Below are 21700 nucleotides of genomic sequence, written 5' to 3'. Positions count from 1 at the left end.
TTGTTATGAAATTTCTGGCTCAGACAACTCATAGAAATTATTCCTAAATAGCTGCAGTGGCTAATCACCAGTTGGTTACTACCCTTCCAAACCTAGTCATCCTCCTCTCTTTTATAGAAAAAAAAAACTGCACAATTTTGACACTACATGCTGAATTAAAGATGCCATTGTCACCCTAACTCAACACGCCCTGGTTTTCACTTGTTTGTTCTTTAAACTTTTATTGCTTTTTATCTGAGAATGTAACAATGTGTCAACTCTATGACCACAGTCCATCCCATAGCACCCCTTCTTTGTGATTTGTCTTTCCTTACTATCTATCTCATTTTGTGAGGTCCTTGGGGCAGGGACCTGCCTTTTCCAATGGTCTGTAAAATGTTATGCACACCTATTTGTCCTGTAGAAAGAATGACAAAATAGATGTGTGGCAGCCACCTAGCATGAAGGCGTTAGGAATTGCCTTGTCAGCATGGTAACAAAGTGATTGGCCCCAAATCTCTATCAGGTTCACAATCCTACACCAAGTTCTGTTCTCTAATTTCATCCTTAGATTTTTATCCAGAGCAACACATGAGAAATAGTGTTGAGTTTCTATTAAGTGCTATTGATTCATTGTCTGTTCTCACCAGTGACAGGATATGGCTGATACTACTGTTTTGTCCATATTCCAAGTACTCCCCAGGTATTCCTGTTTGCCCTCCTAGTCTCTCTGGGTACATCTACACTGGAGCTGGAAGGGGTAATTTCAAATTCAAGTAGACCTCTGATTGAGCTAGCAAACTAAGATAGCAGAGTAGCCATAGCAGGGCGCGCAGGAGGTGCTAGCTGTCCCAAGTATATAGCTAAGTCTTGGGTGTGCACGCACACACAGAGTGGCTAGCTCCTCTTGTCACAGCTAGATTTCTATTTTTTACATACTAGCTTGATCAGAGCTAACACAAGTATATCCATTGGAGCTTGAAATTACACCTTGCAGCTCCAGGGTAGATACATTCAGTCATGCATTCACACCCTCCACTCCATGTTCCTGTCCTCCAACACATGCACTTTGTTTGATGCACTCTGGGTTAACAAAGCTCATGCATTAACATTGACCAGGGCTATTGATTACCTTCACTGGCGGAGTGGGAGCTGACATTTCTAAATACCATTGGAATATCAGGGGAAGAGGCCGAGCGCCAAAGAGTCGATTCACAGAAGTGCCCTCATAGCATCCTGCTGGCAGTCAGATCAGGCAATTAATTCCCAATCATTGTATTCTCAAAACCACATTTCAAAACAGACACTGTTCAGAGGAGCAACATAGACAGATGGTTAGTAGAGAGGAAAGGTTAGAAGAGCCTGGAGTATATACTATAGTGCTGCACATATAGCCTGCAAGCTGAGGGTATTGGTATCTGAGTAGATGTATTTTTCAGCTCACTGTGTGTTAAACAAAGATAGATGGTTTTATTTAAAAACTGATCCTATGGCACATTTTGACAAGAACAGTGGATAGTGTTGGTGCCCTGGACAGCACTTCATCTCAAAGAAAAAAAAAAAAAAAGCTCTCCTGTAAAAGGCATGAGCTATTTGTGAGAACATAATGGCTGCTGTGTTTTCTCAGACACAATGCTGTCATTACAATAGTCTCAAGCCTTTTCGTAGGCAATATAGAGTAAAAATTATAATTTATTCAGCTTCCCAGTATTATACTCAGAGCTCTATTTGACTAGAAGATAGAAAGTGCAAGTTGTGGGGTGGGAGGAGGCAGGGGGGGAAGGCGTGAATGTGACCAGAATTCTATACTGTGCATTTATACATGTCAGGTTTGCTTTTATACAAAGTAATTCCTCTTGGATGCCATCTGGACATATAATATTGCAAATTTATGAAGAGCGGATTCATTTCTATATCATTCTGTTTCTTTTCAACTACTAATATGCAGAGGAAATTTCATTTGTATACATAGACTCTGCTTAGTATATGGTCCCTAGCTGACAATACAGAATACTTTCCAGCTGTTGAATTCTCATATACTGCACACAGATAAAAATCTCACTGTTCTGAATGCGGTGCTCATAAAGCTCTTCTTAGGGGTGAAAAACCACATAGCTTGCAGTGGATACTCTATTAAAGGGTAGAGTTTTAAAAATCTGTGTAATGTATCAATTAATTAGTTTGTATGGTCAGCTTACAAAGCCTGATCCTGGAATATGCAGAGCACTCCATTCACGGGCCAAATTCTACTCAGTTACACTGGTGTAAATCTAGACCAACTCCAAGTTTAATAGAGTTACTCCAGATTTATACTGATGTAAATAAGGGCAAACCTTAACCCAGTTAATTTAGTGCTTCTGAACGTTGATGGATTTGTACCATTAGAAATTGGGGCTGTTACCTAAATCTGTTAATCCAAAGGACTAATGCAGTATAAGATTCCCTGTGCTGCCCTGCCAGTGTACCTCAACCCTGACCTTTAATGGAACAGCTGAAGGGTTAGAGGGTGGTTCAGTCTCCATGGCCATCAGGTTGTGAGTTCTCTGCTGAAACTGTCAACAATGCCAATTAATAGAAATTGAGGATTGTTTTTTGTTGTGTGTGCAATGTCCCTTAGGGACTAGAGTGAGACTACCAACTTGTTTACCACAGATCACTGACTAGCCACTATGTCATGAAGAGTTCCAGTCACTACAAACCCAGGCCAGATTCACACTGGTCATTTAGAGCCAAAAAAAATCTTTTATTCCAGTGCCAATTCTCTGAACCTTCTCTTCATCCAACAGTCTAGTATACTGCAATACACTTCATTTATAGGTTCAACCAAAAGTAGCTTGCTCTCCTTGTTTATGACAGTTTTAAAATTGAGTATTTGGTAAGTCCCCTGGCATCCCACATTCTGCAGCTGCATATTATGACTAACTTCAGTTTGGTCCCGCTCTTGCTGGCTTCCTTTGTATAACACAACACGTTTAAGTTGGAGTGTTAGGTTACCTCTTATTGACATATCTTTACATCTTCAGAATGCCATGCATTGGCAAGTGTAGATTCCTGAGGCTGAGCGTAATCAGATTTACTCTCTGCTGACAGGAATATGGGAGGGTCTGTCACTTGTGAATATTAAATGAGATTTCCAGCTGATTATCCCCAAAAATGTAAATCCAAGCAGTATTCCAGAATGAAGATACATTAAAGATCATGCAAGATATGAAATCATGTTTTTGCTTGACTTTTTTCCACTGGCGGAAACAAGAAAAATCTCCGAACCAACCTTGTTGAGTAAAGTTTTGAAATGATTTGATATGCTTGGATGATTGTTACTAAGGTGTAGGTTGAGAAGGAGAAGTTAAAGGATTAGCCTTTCTATTCTGAACACCTGGACCAGTTTAGGTCACTAATAAAAATGAGTTTGGGTTTGTTACCCGATCACTACAATAATTTGTCCACATCTCATAAAACGTTACTAGTTTTAGTCATTTTTACCCCACAGAGGCCCAAGACTAGAAATCTCATCCTGCTAAGTACTGAGCAACTCCTGCCTGGCATTAAGCACCCTTGAGTCTCATGGATGTTAATTGTTACATTGACTAATGGAGAATAAGGGTGCCTGCAAGGTGCTGAGCACAGATGTTTAGAAAGACTTACACCAAGCCACCTGCACTAGGTCAGCCTCTAAATGGTGCTATTATTAATTATTATTAAACCCTCCCTTTCATGAGCACCACATTTTTCACAAGAAAAAAAAATGATATTTTCCCCATTCCTATCAGCTGTATGTGTAGTCAGGTAGCACACAATATATCATCTGATAGCATACAGTATATACCAAACACAATAGCTTAGTACTATAACATGGTAAAGCAAGAATTTAGTGCATCACAATGTATAGTGTTATAAAGGCAAGGTGATACCAGAGCATGCTCTGTAAGAACTCCTTTCTTTCTGAATGCTCCACCCCCTAGTTATCAAAGAGGCCAGATTTGTTGACTTTCAGGCACACCAAAAGTCCATCTTTTTGACCAGGCACTGGCCAAGGGCTGAGGCAGTTGTGGGTGAGATTTCTGTATGGTGAGAAAATTTAAACTGAGCTGACCATGAGACTGACGATCAGATGATGCCGGATAGGGTGAGAGGAAAGAGTGCTGCTGCTTTGGTTGATTTTTTACTTTGTTTTTTCCTTTGTTATGGTGTTTTAAAAATTTGTCAAGGGCACCTGGTTCTTTTGGAGGGGAGCCAGGTAGTGTAGAGTTTGTACAAAATTGAAATCTGAATAAACATTGATCCAGGTGATTTTCACTGTGCATTCTTACACATTGATTGTAACGGCTATAGTAGGGTTTTTTGCTGTGCTTGGAAAGAATTTAATTCAAGCAGAGATGCATTGTCTCTATCTAAGCAATTTGGGAGATCCAGGTTCAAGTCTGTACTCTGCCACAGGATTCTGGTGTGACCTTGGGCAAGTCATTTAATCTCTGTCCTATCTGCAAAATGGAATACCACCATAACCCACCCTCACAAGGGAATTTTGAGGGTAACTACATTAAAAATTCACAGGCACTCAGATGCTGCAGTATCAGGGGCCATTTAAATATCTTTGATAGATTTTATTTCTTTGGGGTCAGAGATTCATTACGCAGCAATGGTAAAAACTGCAGATCAGCCTAGCACCAGGGACTATGCAGCTTTTTTAAGGAGATCATATAATTAAGAAAGTGGAAAGTATGGTCTTTCTGGACACAACTGATGCTTCTCTACATGTGCAGCACCTAGACTGCACTACAGAAATGGAAGAACAGATACAAATCAACATACAAACCCAGACAGAGAAACTGAACCAAAGATCTTTTGGATTTTAAGAGTGAGGGGATTTTTAGATGTCTCATTGCCACACTTCTGTGCACTCCCTGGGTCCAGCTGGGACTGGATGTTATAAAACTTGTGATGAGTCTGAACCACATGTGTTGCTTTTAGATTGTCCCATTGCAGAGAAACTGGACTCTGTGGTTGACTACCATGAGATATGAGGTTTTTATTTTGGCTAGAGACAGGGCCAAGATTCTGTGAGAACAGACTCTTCTTCTACACTTGTAGACTGACTGGAAACAAATGACAAGAAATCTCATGAGTAAGCCAGTTTTGTGAGATTTCTAGTTGAACTCAGAACTAGTACATCTGGAGGAGGTGTGACTAGAGATCCTATACTTTGGAATGCTTATGTGATCTGAATACAACCCACCTCATCCTTTGAATTTTACCTATCTTTAATAAGCTATAAGCAATACAGATTATCTTCTATTCTAAGAGCATCACATTAAGCCAAAAGTTTAGTGATTCTCTATATAAGACAGTAGAGCAGACAGAAGCAATCTACTATATTTTATAAGCTTTAGGCTTCTCCAGGTACATGCTTAGAATTGCTGGTGTACAAGAGTTAGAAAGATAAATCCAACTGATTAACTCATAATCTAACAGGCAGATTAGGAAAAATATGAGACTAAACAGAGAAACATTAACAATTTAACAGCATTTGGTATAATAAGAGAACTGTCACAGTAACATGTATATACATGGAGTCTAAAGGCCAGATCCCTGCTCCTTTGAAGTTTTAGCAGTCTGCAATGGAACCAGGAGTTAACCTTAATCAGTAGCCCATGGAATTATGCCAGTTTCTACCAACCATGGACCTGGTCATCTCCCTGTTAAGTCAGAAATCCCTGTGCTGAAGACTAATGAAATCAACAACATTTTTCAATGATCCTTTCAGTAGGAAAAAGGTTAATTTTATTCAGCAGCAATTTACAATCTGAACAGACTAGAATCCTTACTCACAACACACTAAAACATGGTTTCTCCCCAGATCTAAAGGATGGGCTTGCACTCAGTTTCTTTTAAGGATAATTGGAATAATTATTATTTTAATAGACACCAGTAAACAAACAAAAGACAGTCTTAACTCAAACCTTACTTTCAGGTTTCAGCACCACTCCTCTCAGGGATCACTGGCAGCTTTCCAGTTCTGCTCCCTCTCTGGGACAGCAGCCTCACTGCTGTCTCCCTGAGCACTTAGCTTCTTCCTCCATGGGACCCAGAATCGTTACTGTTATTATCCCTCCCCATAGACAGCCTGTCCTAATCAATCCCCCTCTGCCTGCCCACTAGCAGCCCTTTATAGGCCTAGGTACTGCCTAGCAACTCCCCCCCTTAATTGGTTGGATTGGATTCATAGACTTTAAGGTCAGAAGGGACCATCATGATCATCTAGTCTGACCTCCTGCATGTTGCAGCTACAGAATCTCACTCATTCCTGTAATAGGCTCTGGCTGAGTTACTGAAGTCTTCAACTCCTAAAATGGGCACAGCACAGAGGCTTACCATCATTTTCATTAACAAAACATAATTTGCTTTCATCTATGTGTAGTGTCGCTACAGAGCTAATCATAACTGCAAAAGAGCATTTAATCTTACAACAGATATCGCCTGCTTTGATCCAGGGGCACTAGGCCTAGTCTATCCACAGCAACCAGCTACCCTGTGACAGATGCTGATAGCAACACAAAAAATATTGATTTGATCTGCTGTAAATAACAACATCATAACGAGTCTACGGTCACTTACAACTTCACTGTCATCAGTTTGCTGCTCATCCTGCTCACTGGGAACTTCAAGGCAAAGGTAAGGCTAGCACTTAAGTCCTTGTTCTCCAAAACCACAGCCCCATAACCCATGAAATAAAGAACTATCATTATCCATTATGAGTAGACAGTTTGACACACAGTTAAAGAGCTCTGATTTCATTCAGTAGAGGTGGGTACACACGCAGGCGTGCCAACACACTGAGTTCATTATGGTACTCTACACGTCCGTAGCACCTTCCTTCCCAGGATCTCAGAAGGACTTTATTGCCCCCATTTTGGAGCTAAGGCAACTGGTTCACAGAGAGGATAAGTGACTTGCTCGAGGCCACATGGCCACTCTAGATAGAGAGTGAAATAGTAACCTGGTTGCCTGACTTGGTGTCCTTGCTCTAACCACTTGACAATCCTGTCTGCCATTTGAGACTTCAGAGATGGGGTTTGAGAAAACATTGCCTGATTAAGTCATCAGAAACAAACCAGGGTTTCAGTTCACTTTTCATTATATGCTTTGTTTTTATGAACCTCTTGAGGGGCACATACTATGTAAATAAATCATATTTTCAATCTTTTTTCCCTGCATTGGACACATTTAATACCCACTTGCGTCACATCTTAGACACAAACAATCACAGATGAGAGATAGCACAGCTTTTCTATTTAAACAGAGCCCTTGTTTTGAAGCCTTAAGTTTAGTTTAGTTTCAGCAAAATAAAAAACAGAAGCACTCTTTGGGTTTGTTGAAATATAAAAATCTTATTAAACCATTATCCCTACATTGGCTTCATTAGGATCTAAAGGAACCATACAAATGGAATTCTAAGATTTAGTTCTCATGTAGCACTTTTCATGGTGAGTTAGCTCAAAGCACATTACTACTACTAAGGAAGGTAACTATCATCATTATCCCCATTTTACAGATGAGAGCCCAGATCCTCAACAGTATTAAGGTCCCTAACTCACACTAAATCACAAATGGGTGAAATGACTTACTTGCCCAAGACAATTTTTAATGCCTATGTACAGGAATAACAGAGATGATTACTTCAACTTGGCTGAAATCTCTTTTAGAATTAGTTTAATGCAGTCAGAAGGAAGATTGTGCCAGAGTGATAGGCTCACTGCATGAATCTGCTTGGGATAGAAACACCCTGCCCTGCTTTATGCATTGGGGGAAGTTCCTATGTCTGATTCCCCATAGCATAACTTCAGTTATATGCTAGTATAAGTTCATCCAGCTGCTGGGATATTTGTAGGTCAGGAGCATTCAAGGAGCAGGGGAGAACTGAGCAGAATCCCTCCTCCTCCTAGCAAGGTTTTATGGATTCCTTTCCAGTTGCAGCATGTCTGAATTTGAGAAGACAGCTGAGCCTTGTCAACAAGTCAGGTGGGGAAGGTTTGCATTTAGTTTGCACACATGAGCTGGTTAGGGGTCTTCTAAAGAAAGCTTGGGTAGTCTGAAAAAGGTATCTTTGCTTATATTGTTTATGTAGCAATAGGAACAGGGAATCCGGGGGAGAGTGCCCTAATTCTGAGCTATAGAGTCATTCATTTGTTTGCTGGCCCTATGACTACTGAATTACTTATACAAAGCAGAACAGTTCAACAGGAGAGATTGAGAGATGGTCACTGCACAATACCTGATATGGGGGGAGAAACACGTTCAAACCTTAGCTGCAGAGTAGGCATTTGAATGTGGGTCTCCCACAGCCTGTGTGATTGTTTTAACCATGGCATATTGGGTAACAGGGGATGCTGCTGCCACCTCAATGTGTGTGTGTGTGTGTTTTGTTGTTGTTGCAAGAAAGGGCTCAGGCACCTCTCTCATGGCTGTGAATCCCAAGTAAAAGGAGATGCCTCCCTCTGGCCTGGACTAGGGTGCCTAAGGCCCTTTGAGGGGTAGGAGTTAGGCTCCACCTCTCTCTTCAGCATTTCCTGCTAGCTGGGGGAGCTCTCTGCTCAGCTTGCTGGCTTTTGTGGATCCCATTCTTAGGCACCTAACTCTCCACATGCATTGCACAGGGAGCCTGGGTGCCTCACTCTGGGCAGTGGATTCCATTAGATGGCAGGGCACATAAATGGGTAGGTGTTGCAACACTGAGTCAAGGTCCCCATTATGGATCTAGACCCAAGTGACTACATCTGGTTTTCAAAAATGATTTAGGTTACTTTTGTAAATGGGACTAAGGGCTGAGCTACGCTTACATTATATTGGTATAATTGTGTTGGTCGGGTTGCTTTTTCTGCCGATTTATTTATATTTGTAAAATCCTTAGCGTAGATGCAGTTCAGCCAGTATAAAGGTTCCCAAACCAAGATAAGCTTTACTGGTATACATATTTTTAAACTGCTACATTTGCATCCGCACTGGGGTAGGGGAGGAGTTGCTGCTTTAATTACACCGGCATAGTTTCTAGTATAGACAAGCTCCTAGGCTCCTAAGGGTATGTCTATGCTGCAGGAAAAAATACCCCTACAGCAGCAAGTCTCAGAGCTTGGGTCTACAGACTCAGGCTCATGTGGTTTATGCTATGGCACTAAAAATAGCTGTGTAAATATTCTAGCTTGGGCTAGAACTCAGCTGCTGAAGCCCCTTAGCTTCTTGAGTTTCAGAGCCTAAGTCAGAACATCTTCCTACCTTAGCATATATCTATGCTGTATGCCTAGGGTTAGTAGAACTTGAGTTAGCAGGCCCTGGGTTTGTTAACCTAGGACTTGAGCATCTACACTCATTTGTAACCCCAGGTTTGGAATTGTTAAACCTGGGTCCCAACCTGGGTCTCCAGTATCTACACTGTATTATGTGACAGAGTCTGTGGCACCTTATAGAGTAACAGATGTATTGGAGCATAAGTTTTCATGTGTGAATACCCACTTCATCAGACACACCCATGAAAGCTTATGCTCCAATACATCTGTTAGTCTATAAGGTGCCACAGGACTCTGTCGCTTTTTATAGATCCAGACTAACACGGCTCCCCCTCTGATACTTTACACTGTATTATGCAAGCCTGAGTCCAACCACTCATGTCCCAGGATTCCTAGTGCCCTCCCAAAATGTGGCTACTCTAACTTTTTGTTTGTAGTTGTCATAAACAGATAAGTAAGAGTTAATAGAATAGAAGTGCTTCATATCTCTTTGCCTGGAAAGGGTTAACAAGAACAGTGAGCCTTGCTGTCACCTGACCAGAGGACCAATCAGAGGACAGGATACTTTCAAATCTTGAGAGAGGGAAGTTTTTTGCTGTGCTGTTAGTTTTGGTTGTTGTTCACTCTGGGGACTCGGAGGGATCAGACGTGCAACCAGGTTGCTCTCCAATCCAGGCTCTTATAAATTCAGACTAGTGAGTACTAGGTAGATAAAGCGAGTTAGGCTCATGGTTGCTTTCTTTATTTGCAAATGTGTATTTGGTTGGAAGAAGTTCAAATGTGTATTTGACTGAAAGGAGTTCAAATTGGTATTTTGCTGAAATGATTTTAATTTGTACTGGTATACTTAGGCTGGGAGGGTGTTCCCAGTGTCTATAGCTGAAAGACCCTGTACCTATTCCATTTTTTTTTTAACTTACAAAGATAATTTTTACTGTTTTTTCTTTCTTTAATTAAAAGCTTTTCTTGTTTAAGAACGTAATTGTTTTTTTATTCTGGTGAGACCCCAGGGGACTGGGTCTGGATTCACCAGGGAATTGGTGGGGAGAAAGGAGGGAAGAGGGAGAGAGAGAGGCTGATTTCTCTCTGTGCCAGGATTACTTTCTCTCAGGAAGAGTCTGGGAGGGGGAAAGAGAAGGAGGGAGGAAGGTGAATTGTCCTCTCTGTTTTGTGATTCAAGGAGTCTGAATCACAGTGATCTTCCAGGGTAACCCAGGGAGGGGAAGCCTGGGAGAGGCAACGGTGAGGGAAAGGGTTTACTTTCCTTGTGTTAAGATCCAGAGGGTCTGGGTCTTGGGGTTCCCCGGGCAAGGTTTTGGGGGGACCAGAGTGTACCTGTCATAAACAGATAGCTAAGGGTTAATGTCTCTTTCACCTGGAAATAAGTATCTGAAGCACCTGACCAGAGGACCAATTTTGTATTTACAACTGGGAAACAGAAGATTAGAAAGCAGGAAACAGAAATCACTCCTCATAGCTGAGAGAGAGGCAGACAGAAGAATCAAGAACAAAAGACTCATACACAAACTTCCCTCCACCCAGAGTTGAAAAAATCCTGTTTCCTGATTGGTCCTCTGGTCAGGTGCTTCAGATACTTATTTCCAGGTGAAAGAGACGTTAACCCTTAGCTATCTGTTTATGACAGTACCAGGCACTGGAATTCCTGGTTGGTGGCAGCACTACAGGTTCTAAGCTGGTAATTGAGCTTAGAGGAATTCATGCTGGTACCCCATCTTTTGGACGCTAAGGTTCAGAGTGGGGATTATACCATGACAGTAGTGCAGTGTAGGAAAACTTGACTGTCCAAAAGATAAAGAAAGTTGACTTGTGGGATACTTTTGGCAGAGTCTCAGAAAATGAGTCCAGTGAGGCTGCAAAGTCTTGAACCAGGGGTCCTCGCTTGACTCAGGTGCAAATCCTCCACCTGTGGGAGGTCCTGGGTCTGAGTCGGGAGTTAGCACAATTTGTGTGTAGAAGAAAGGAGGGCTAGGCTCAAACCTGAATTCAAACACTGGACTTAAATTTTGCAGTGTAGACATATCCTAGGTTTCTTCAGTGCTTTTGAAAATTTCACTCAGTGTGTGTATGTCAGTTAACATATTCTGAGGACTTCAGCCCAGGGTATTAGGCTTCTGAAATAAATGTTCCCAGTAGAACTAAAGAAACAGCTTTAAGGCAGCAAAGACTTTTTAATTTAAAAAAAAATGCCCCAAGTTACAAGAAATACTTTCATATGTTGTAGCTTTTGCAATCAGTAGAAAGAATGCCAGTGAGGAGAGATGGAACAGTACTAGATTTCATCTGTAAAGCAGTAAAAGTTACCCCAGCTGCTGCAGAGGATTGAACTGGGTCACTAGTTGTGCAGAAAGGTCCCCTATCTTTAGTGTTTATTACACAGAATCATAGAATCATAGAAGATTAGCGTTGGAAGAGGCCTCAGGAGGTCATCTAGTCCAACCCCCTGCTCAAAGCAGGACCAACACCAACTAAATCATCCCATTCCAGTGCTTCACCCCCCTCATAGTGAAATAATTTTTCCTAATATCCAATCTAGACCTCCCCCACTGCAACTTGAGACCATTGCTTCTTGTTCTGTCATCTGTCACCACTGAGAACAGCCTAGTTCCATCCTCTTTGGAACACCCCTTCAGGTAGTTGAAGTCTGCGATCAAATCCCCCTCTCTCTTTTCTTCTGCAGCCTAAATAAGCCCAGTCCCCTCAGCTGCTGCTCATAAGTCATGTGCCCCAGCCTCCTAATAATTTTTATTGCCCTCTGTTAGACTCTCTCCAATTTGTGCACATCCTTTCTGTAGTGGGTGGCCCAAAACTGGACGCAATACTCCAGATGTGGCCTCACCAGTGCCGAAGAGAGGGGAATAATCACTTCTCTCGATCTGTTGGCAACGATCCTACTAATGCAGCCCAATATGCCATTAGCCTTCTTGGCAACAAGGGCACACTGTTGACTCATATCCAGCTTCTCGTCCACTGTAATCCCCAGGTCCTTTTCTGCAGAACTGCCACTTAGCCAGTCGGTCCCCAGCCTGTAGCAGTGCATGGGATTCTTCTGTCCTACGTGCAGGACTCTGCACTTATCCTTGTTGAACTTCAATAGATTTCTTTTGGCTCAATCCTCCAATTTGTCTAGGTCATTCTGGACCCTATCCCTACCCTCTAGCATATCTACCTCTCCCCACAGTTTAATGTCATCCATGAACTTGCTGAGGGTGCAATCCATTCCATCATCCAGATCATTAATGATCATTATTTCCTTTATTATGCTGCAGTAAGGTAGAGCGTTTCACATGCAGAATCTTTATATCTGCTCCTGAGAATGGATTAGTTTGAATAGCCAAGAGGAACAAACCTAGGAGTTACATAGGATTTGCTTCCACGTTTTGATTAATATTTGATGGCACTTTGCTTTCAATGTTATTGCTTAATAATGTTGGAGGGCAAGGCCAGAAGCCAAGTGTTTGTTTATCTTTCAGACACCAGGGGGAAACTCTTGGATTTCTTCTACATGACACATGAGGACTAGAGGATGGGTGAGACAAAACAGGATATTGCTCTCTCTCATTTGGTTACACATCCACATTTCCCAAGTGGTTCTCATATGTTGCCTCTGAAATAAACTGTATTATGAAGGGGCCTCAAACCTCTCTTCTGATTTTATGTAAGATGGGGAGTGCCAAAAAAAGGCTCTTACAGAAGTATGGTACATTTTTGCATAGGTGCTTTGCAAGAATGCAAATAACATTAGAGTTCAGGGGTACAAAGCAGTAACAATGGACATTTATAGTATCATTAACATTGTTCATTAGTATGTTCCAGATATATTTTTATATAATTGCATACAACAATATACATTAAAATAATTTTAAGGTTGCAAAGCCAAATATTAAGAAATGGCAGAGTGAGGGTTGCATTCATCCTCCTTATGTGAATGCATTATGATATTCTTTAGTTACATGACCACATGCTATTTTATACAAAGGATCCCTGCCTAATCTTCTAGGTTTTTAAAGGAGTAAATTGAAAAAACAGAAAATAAAATTCCATCATGTGAAACCATATTGATCCCCACATGGTTCATCAGCAGGGTTAGAACCTTTAGATCTGCAGCACAGAGCTCTGCCACTTGAGCAACTGATAGAGGATGTCCTTTTACTGCTATGTGCGCCCAGACTCTAGAGGGAGATGTGGGACACATTTTGCCAGAGGCTTTCACAGCTATTTGCTGACAGCAGAAGAATGTTGTGATTCAGGAATCCTAGGTTTCATTCCAAGTTCGTTAGGGAATATATCTGGTGCTTACAGATCCTTCTGCCCCAGCTCCTCCAGACTGTCTGTGTCTCAGTCCCACTCTCCCTACTAACACTTTTCAGCTCTTGGCCTCATGTCCCAGTCTTCTCAGCTCCATATATCAGGCTCTGACCTATTGCCATATTGTTCTTCATCCAACCTCGGCTTCCCAACCAGTCCCCAACCCTTACCCTACAGCTCCTTATTCTAGTCCTGGTACAGTTCCCATTCTCATCCTTTGTCTCCATGTTCCAGGCTCCACCCCCACCACTTCTTGTTTTGTCCCAGTCTCCTCTCTTGCCACTTGCCCAGTCCCAGCTAAGTAACCTGCATTCATATAATCATAGAAGATTAGAGTTGGAAGGGACCTCAGAAGGTCATGTAGTCCAACACCCTGCTCAAAACAGGACCAACACAACTAAATCATCCCAGCCAGGGCTTTGTCAAGCCTGACCTTAAAAACTTCTATGGAGGGAGATTCCACCATCTCCCTAGGTAATCCATTTCAGTGCTTCACCACCCTCCTAGTGAAATAGTGTTTCCAAATATCCAACCTAGACCTCCCCCACTGCAACTTGAGACCTTTGCTTCTTGTTCTGTCATCTGCCACCACTGAGAACAGCCTGGCTCCATCCTCTTTGGAACCCTCCTTCAGGTAGTTGAAGGCTGCTATTAAATCCCCCCTCACTCTTCTCTTCTAAAGACTAAACAAGCCCGGTTCCCTCAGCCTCTCCTCATAAGTCATGTGCCCCAGCCCCCTGATCATTTTCGTTGCCCTCTGCTGGACTCTTTCCAATTTGTGGCCTCACCAGTGCTGAATGGAGGGGAATAATCACTTCCCTTGATCTGCCTTCTTGGTGACTGGGCACACTGCTGACTCATATCCAGCTTCTCATCCACTGTAATCCCCAGGTCCTCTTCTGCAGAACTGCTGCTTAGCTAGTCAGTCCCCAGTCTGTAGCAGTGCATGGAATTCGTCTGTGCTAAGTGCATTCGAGTAAGGCTAACTCTTCCTTTTCCTCACTGTCTGGGCACCAGCGGGGGGAGCACTGACACAACAGGAGAGACAGTTTCCCTGCTCTCAGTTCTGGTGCCCAGTGTCACAGCAACTTTCTGCAGTTAGGAGATGCAATTAAAAGAAAATTCCTGACCAACCTTGCAATCCTGGGCTGGAGCATTCTCAGTACAGATGGAATCTTTGAAGAATTTAGCTTCCAAACTCTAACAAGTATGAGTGATGTGAATTACAGGGACAGCAGGAGGCACATTGCTGTCACCAGGATAACCGCCATCACCACCCCAGCCAAATTTCAAGGCCCTTTCTAAAGCAAAGAGATGCTAGAGCTTCCCAGTGAAATAGTTTTAAGCAATTTTTAACAGAGGCAAAACTTCATTTTCTTTAACCTCGGTCAGGGAAATGACTTGAATAATTTTTGCTGACATTATGTTTTTTTTAAATCACTCTTAGACAGACACCCAGTATAGAAGACTAGGTAAAATGGTAAAACTTTGGTAAAGTTATAAGCCACTGAAAACAGAGTCTTATAATGAAAAGTGTCAGGCAACCATAACTTTAGGCATTGCTAGCTACATCACCTATAATAAAAATAATGCTTTTCATGCCAACATCTATAAATTCTTCTTTGACAGGATTACTGGCCTAGTGGATAGGGGAAAGCTATAGACACGGTATATCTTGATTGTAGTAGGGCATTTCACACAGTCCCATATGACATTCTGATAAGCAAACTAGGGAAATGTGGTCTAGATGAAATTACTTTAAGGTGATACAATAGTGGTTGAAAGAACATACTAAAGAGTATTTATCAAAGGATCACTGTCATAGTGGAAGGGTATATCTACTGGGGTCTCACAAGGATATATCCTGGCTCTGGTACTATTCAACATTTTTGTCAATGATTTGGATAATGGAGCAGAAAATATGCTCATAAAATTTGTGGATGACATCAAGTTGGGAGGGGTTGCTAGCACTTTGGAGGACAGGATTAGAATTCAAAATGACCTTGACAAATTGAAGAACTGTCTGCAATCAACAAGATGAAATTCAGTAAAGAAAAATGCAAAGTACTACACTTAGGAAGAAAAAAATGAAACTGCAAAACGGGGAATAATTGGCTGGGCAGTAGTACTGCTGAAAAGGATCTGGGGGTTATATTGGATCACAATTTGGATTTGAATCAACAATGTGATGCAGCTGTGAAAAGGCTAATAACATTCTAGGGCGTATTTACAGAAGTGTTGGATGTCAGACCTGGGAGGTACTTGTTCTGTTCTACTTACCACTAGTGAGGCCGCAGCTGTGATACTGTGTCTAGTTCTGGGTGCCACACTTTAAGGAAGAAGTGGACAAATTGGAGAGAGTCCAGAGGAGAACAACAAAACTGTTATAAGGTTTAGAAAACCTGACCTAGCAGGAAAGGTTAAAAATCCTGGGCATGTTTACTCTTGAGAAAAGAACTGGGGGTAGACACGATAACAGTCTTCAAATATGTTAAGAACTATTAAACAGTAATGGGCTTAATATGCAGCAAGGGAGATTGAGATTAGATATTAGGAAAAACTTTCTAACTATAAGGATAAGAACGTAAGAAAGGCCATACTGGGTCAGACCAAAGGTCCATCTAGCCCAGTATCTTGTCTTCTGACAGTGGTCAATGTCAGGTGCCCCAGAGGGAATGAATAGAACAGCTAATCACTAAGTGATCCATCTCCTGTCACCCATTCCCAGCTTCTGGAAAACAGAGGCTAGGGACACCATCCCTGTCCATCCTGGTTAATAGCCATTAATGGACCTATCCTCCATGAACTTATCTAGTTCTTTTTTGAACCCTGTTATAGACTTGGCCTTCACAACATCCTCCGGCAAGGAGTTCCACAAGTTGACTGTGCATTGTGTGAAAAAATACTTCCTTTTGTTTGTTTTAAATCTGCTGCCTATTCATTTCATTTGGTGATCCCTAATTCTTGTGTTATGAGAAGGAGTAAACAACACTTCCTTATTTACTTTCTCCATACCAGTCAGGATTTTATAGACTTCTATCACATCTCCCCCTTAGTCGTCTCCTTTTCAAGCTGAAAAGTCCCAGTCCTATTAATCTCTCCTCATATGGCATCCGTTCCATACCCTTAATCATTTTTATTGCCTTTTTCTGAACTTTTTCCAATTCCAATATATCTTTTTTTGAGATGGGGCCACCACATCTTCACGCAGTATTCAAGATGTGGGCATACCATAGATTTATATAAAGAGAGAAAATATCATATTGCCTCATTATTTATCCCTTTCCTAATGATTCCCAACATTTGTTAGCTTTTTTGGCTGCCTCTGCACATTGAGTGGATGTTTTCAGAGAACTATCCACAATGATTCCAAGATCTTTCTTGAGTGGTAATAGCTAATTTAGACCCCATCATTTTATATCTATAGTAGGATTATGTTTTCTGATGTGCATTACTTTGCATTTATCAACACTGAATTTTATCTGCAGTTTTATTGCCCAGTCACCAAGTTCTGAGAGATCCTTTTGTAGCTCTTCAGTCTGACTGGAACTTAACTATCTTGAGCAATTTTGTATCATCTGAAAATTTTGCCACCTCACTGATTACCCCTTTTCAAGATCATTTATGAATTTTCTGAATAGGACTGGGCCCAGTACAGACCCCTGGGGGACACCACTATTTACCTCTCTCCATTCTGAAAACTGACCATTTATTCCTACCCTTTGTTTCCTATCTTTTAACCAGTTACCAATCCATGGGAGGACCTTTCCTTTTATCCCATGACAGCTTACTTGCTTAAGAGTCTTTGGCAAGGGACCTTCCAAAGGCTTTCTGAAAATCTAAGTACACTATATCCACTGGATTCCCTTAGTCCATGTGCTTGTTGACCCCCTTGAAGAATTCTAGTAGATTGGTGAGGCATGATTTCCCTTTACAAAAATGATGTTGACCCTTCCCCAACAAATTAGGATAGTTAAGTTGTGGAATAGGCTTCTAAGGGAGGTGGTGGAATCCATCATTAGAGCTTTTTAAAACAAGTTAGGCAAACACCTGTCAGGGATGGTCTAGGTACACATGTTCCTGCCTCAGTGCCGGGGACTGAACTAGATGACCTTTTGTAGTCTCTTCCAGCCCTACCATCCTATGATTCCCAAAGGATTATTTATAAACTATACATGGATCATGTGCTGTCACACTGAAATGGAGGCAATTCTGAAGTATGAGATGATATCCTTCACACAATGCACAACAACACTTCAAGACAGAGAATGACGAATGACGGATCCATATGAATCTGCAGGGTGAATATTAGGTAGGCAGAACTTAAAAACTTAGTTGGTGTAGCAGGGTGGACTCCTGCTCCAGGAGAGAAGGGGGTTAAAACAGCCCTGGTAAGGGGCCGTAGCTGGAGCCAGAAGCCTGGGCTGATGGCAGGAGTGGCTGCAGCTGGGGCCATGCCCCAAACTGAGCCACAAGGTGGTATAAGAAGGCCAGGGGAGCCAGAAGCAGAAGGAGTCTCTCTCTGATTGGAGAGGGAGATAGGCCTGGCTGCTTGGGAACTCACCCAGGGGACCCAGAGGAAGGCAGGGCTGGGGGAAAAGCCTTAGGAGCTGGGAAGCCCTAGGCCAGCAACTCCCCAGGCTGCAGGGCCTAATTCTAGGCCTGCAAAGTACTGGGCTTGCAGAGGGCCAGCTGGAGGGTGGGTAGAAGCAGCCAGGCCAAACCCCCTTTGCCTATGATGAGTGGCTGATACTGCAGTTTGCCCCAGGGCATGGGGCTAGACGATGACTGGGCAGTAGCCAATACTGAGGCAAAGTGGGGATAGTGGGGTGGGGTTCCCCTGGGAGGGGGGAGACCCAGTTAAAGGGGCAGCAAGGTCCAGGGAGGGGCCTGGGGCCAGCAGAGGACAGGTGGATCACTGACCTGCAGAGGGCGCTCCATAGCTGGAATCAAGCTAATTCCTTGAAGCAACCAGCAGGAGGCACCGCGGGAGTGAGTCTGCCCAATTACAGTTGGAATTTAGCTAGAATACTACTACTCTTGCTAAAAAAATCCAACTGGAACTTAAAAAATCATGAAAGATCAGAAACTTGGCTTTACATCTCCTTCAGAAGATGGTAAAAATATCAAATATAATATTTCTGACTTGCAGAAATCTGTAAGAAAATTAAGCTTGATAGAGACTGTAGTGACACTAATTTGGACTTATCAAATCTATAAGATAATTAAAATAAATATTCAAACTTGTGTATATGCCTCCAGGTAAATTCTTCATAGTCTACGTTGTTATGAAAAGGCAGTTATTTATGGTAATTTTTCATAGATGAGTGGAAAGCACAACCGTTAATCTTTATTTTCCTACATTGTTCTGCTTGGCATGCTGAGATCTAGGTAATGCACTGGGGTATACTAATGGTGTGGAAGGATTTATAGGTATTATTCCCATTGATGCTGATGGGAGATAAAGTACACGCATAAATCCTGCATGCCTCCAAGGGAGAGTATGCTTGCTGACAGCAGACCTTGCTAGTAAACACTGAGAAGCATTGCATCATCTCCTAATTCACTATAGGCTCGTTCTCTAAAGTACTACATAATGCTATAGTGTGAATTAAAGATGTTGGGGTAGATATAACAAAATAGTAAGGCAAACAAAATAGTTTCAATGAGCCAGTCCAAACTTTCATGACATTAAGAACATTCTAAATAAAAGTTTAAAATCCTGAGCAGGAATCCTATCCTTAACTTCCATCTTGCTACTTGGAACTTGGAGCACATATGATGAGACATCTGATCTCATTGACACTGATGTAAATCCAGAGTAAGTCCATTAACTTGAAAGGGAGTTTCTCAAATTGGCACCAATGGGAGTAAGCAGAATCTGACTCTCATCCTATATACATTGGAACACACACACTTCTACCTGATCCTGCTGCACTTAGGTATGACTGCAGGAGTTAAGGGCTGAATGTTAGTCTGAACATTTGAGCCTAAAAAAAATAACCTTGTTTTTCTGGGTTTCATTCAGAGGGCTAGTGGTTAATTTTGTAAACATTGCATAGGGTTTCAGTATCAAAGTGTCATATGGAATGGCCCTTTAATAAGGGGAATCAGCCTTTGAACACCAAACCAAAGGGGAGTACAGAAGAGAGGCAGACACTGTAGAGAGCAGACCTCCCAACTAGAAGCACAGTTTTTTCCATCTTTTATGGTAAGGTATTTGGACTCCAAAGCATCTAGCTTTGTAGAAATGATTGGCCATAGAGGAATTTGGTAAGACAAAAGTTTTTAGGATGAAGACTAGAACTGATATAGATTATTAGGATTGGAAGGGACCTCAGGAGATCTAGTCCACCCCCCTGCTCAAAGCAGGACCAATCCCCAAGTGGTCGTCTCCAAGACTGAACTCACAACCCTGGGTTTAGCAGGCCAATGCTCAAACCACTGAGCTATCCCCCCCCCATACTATATGGGTGGACACCTGTGAAACAGCTACTCTTCTTCTTCAGCTATCCCTCGACATGAGGATGATGTCTGCCAAGGAGTTTTATTGGTGGGTTTTTGGGTGGCTGAGGAGCCCAATTCATGCCCTGCAGATTTCCCCACAGAAGTGACAGGTGTGATCTTAGAGGCGACATAGTTGTTGGCTGGACTATTTTGCCCTTTCTTTCCTCCTTTGTAACTTCTCTGTCTCAGGAGCACGTTTGTTTTCCTCAAAGTGAACTGTGGCTTGGTGTTTGGTGTGGCGCCACTGTGTTCTGTTCTGCGCCGAGTTCTCGGAGTTTGTTGGGTTGATGTCTCCCTTTTAACAGTGTACTTTCAGTATGTCTTTGAAACTCTTCTGCTGCCCTCTGTGAGCCCTTCTTCCCTGACTTAACTGAGAGAAGAGTATTTGCTTCAGGAGGCGAGTGTCAGGCATATGTACCCAGCGGCCAGCCCAGCGGAGTTGGTGTTTCATGACCTGCGCGTCTATACTGCAGATGCTAGCTGCAGAGAGAATGCTGATGTTAGTGCATCAGTCTTCCCAGCTGATCCTGAGAATTCTACTGAGGCAGTGCTACTGGAAGCACTTCAGCCGCTTCAGATGTCATCTGTAGGTTACCCAGGTCTCACACCCATAGAGAAGGGTGGGGATGACAATTGCCTTGTAAGCCTAGATCTTGGTGCCTGTTTGCAGATCCCTATCATTGAAGACTCATTTGAGTAGTCTTCCAAAGGGTGTGCTGGCATAGCGGATCCTGTATTCGATTTCTGTGTCAATGCTGGCTGTTTGGGAGAGGTGGCTGCCTTGGCATGGAAAATGGTCCACATTTTCCAGGGGTCCTCCACCGATGGTGATTTGGTGTACAAAGAGTAGTTTGTGCAGAAGAGGGCTGGGAGAGTACCTTGGTTTTCCTGATGTCAAGAGAGAAACCCAGGTTGTGATAGGCAGCTACAAAAAGATTTAGGGTGCTTTGCAGGTCAGCCTGTGTGTGTGCAAGGATGACACAATCATCTGCATACTGAAGGTCAGTGGTGCCAATTCTCGTGATCTTAGGTTATGTTGGAGATTGAGGTCATCCCTATGGCCATCCATATGATACTCAATCCCGATTTCATAAGGAAGGCATTCGTGGATGAGAATCAAGATCACAGCAAGGTAAATGGAGAAGAGTTTTGGAGCAATGACACAGCCCTGCTTGACACAAGTAAAAATGATGAATGGTTTTTGTATTGTGTAAAAGGGTCAAGAACTATTCTCTATTTATTTTTTCCCCTCATCATTTATGATTTTATAGACCTTTATCATATCCCCCTCAAGTCATCTCTTTTCTACGCTGAACAGCCTTAATTTTTTAGTCTCTCCTTGTATGGAAGCTATTTGATACCCTTGACCATCTTTGTTGCCCCTCTCTGAACCTTTTCCATTATATCTTTTTTGAATTGCAGCAAACAGAACTGGACACAGTATTTAAGGTGTTGGTGCAACATGGATTTATATAATGGCATTATGATATTTTCTGTCTTGTTTTTTATCCATTTCTTAGTATTTCATAACATACTGATAGCCTTTTGGACTGCTGCTGTGCATTGAACGGATGTTTTCAGAGAAATATCCATGGTGACACCAAGAT

The sequence above is a fragment of the Gopherus evgoodei genome, chromosome 1 (genome assembly GCF_007399415.2).
Source record: "Gopherus evgoodei ecotype Sinaloan lineage chromosome 1, rGopEvg1_v1.p, whole genome shotgun sequence".
Classification (NCBI taxonomy): Eukaryota; Metazoa; Chordata; order Testudines; family Testudinidae; genus Gopherus; species Gopherus evgoodei.
This window is presented reverse-complemented; position numbering follows the sequence as displayed.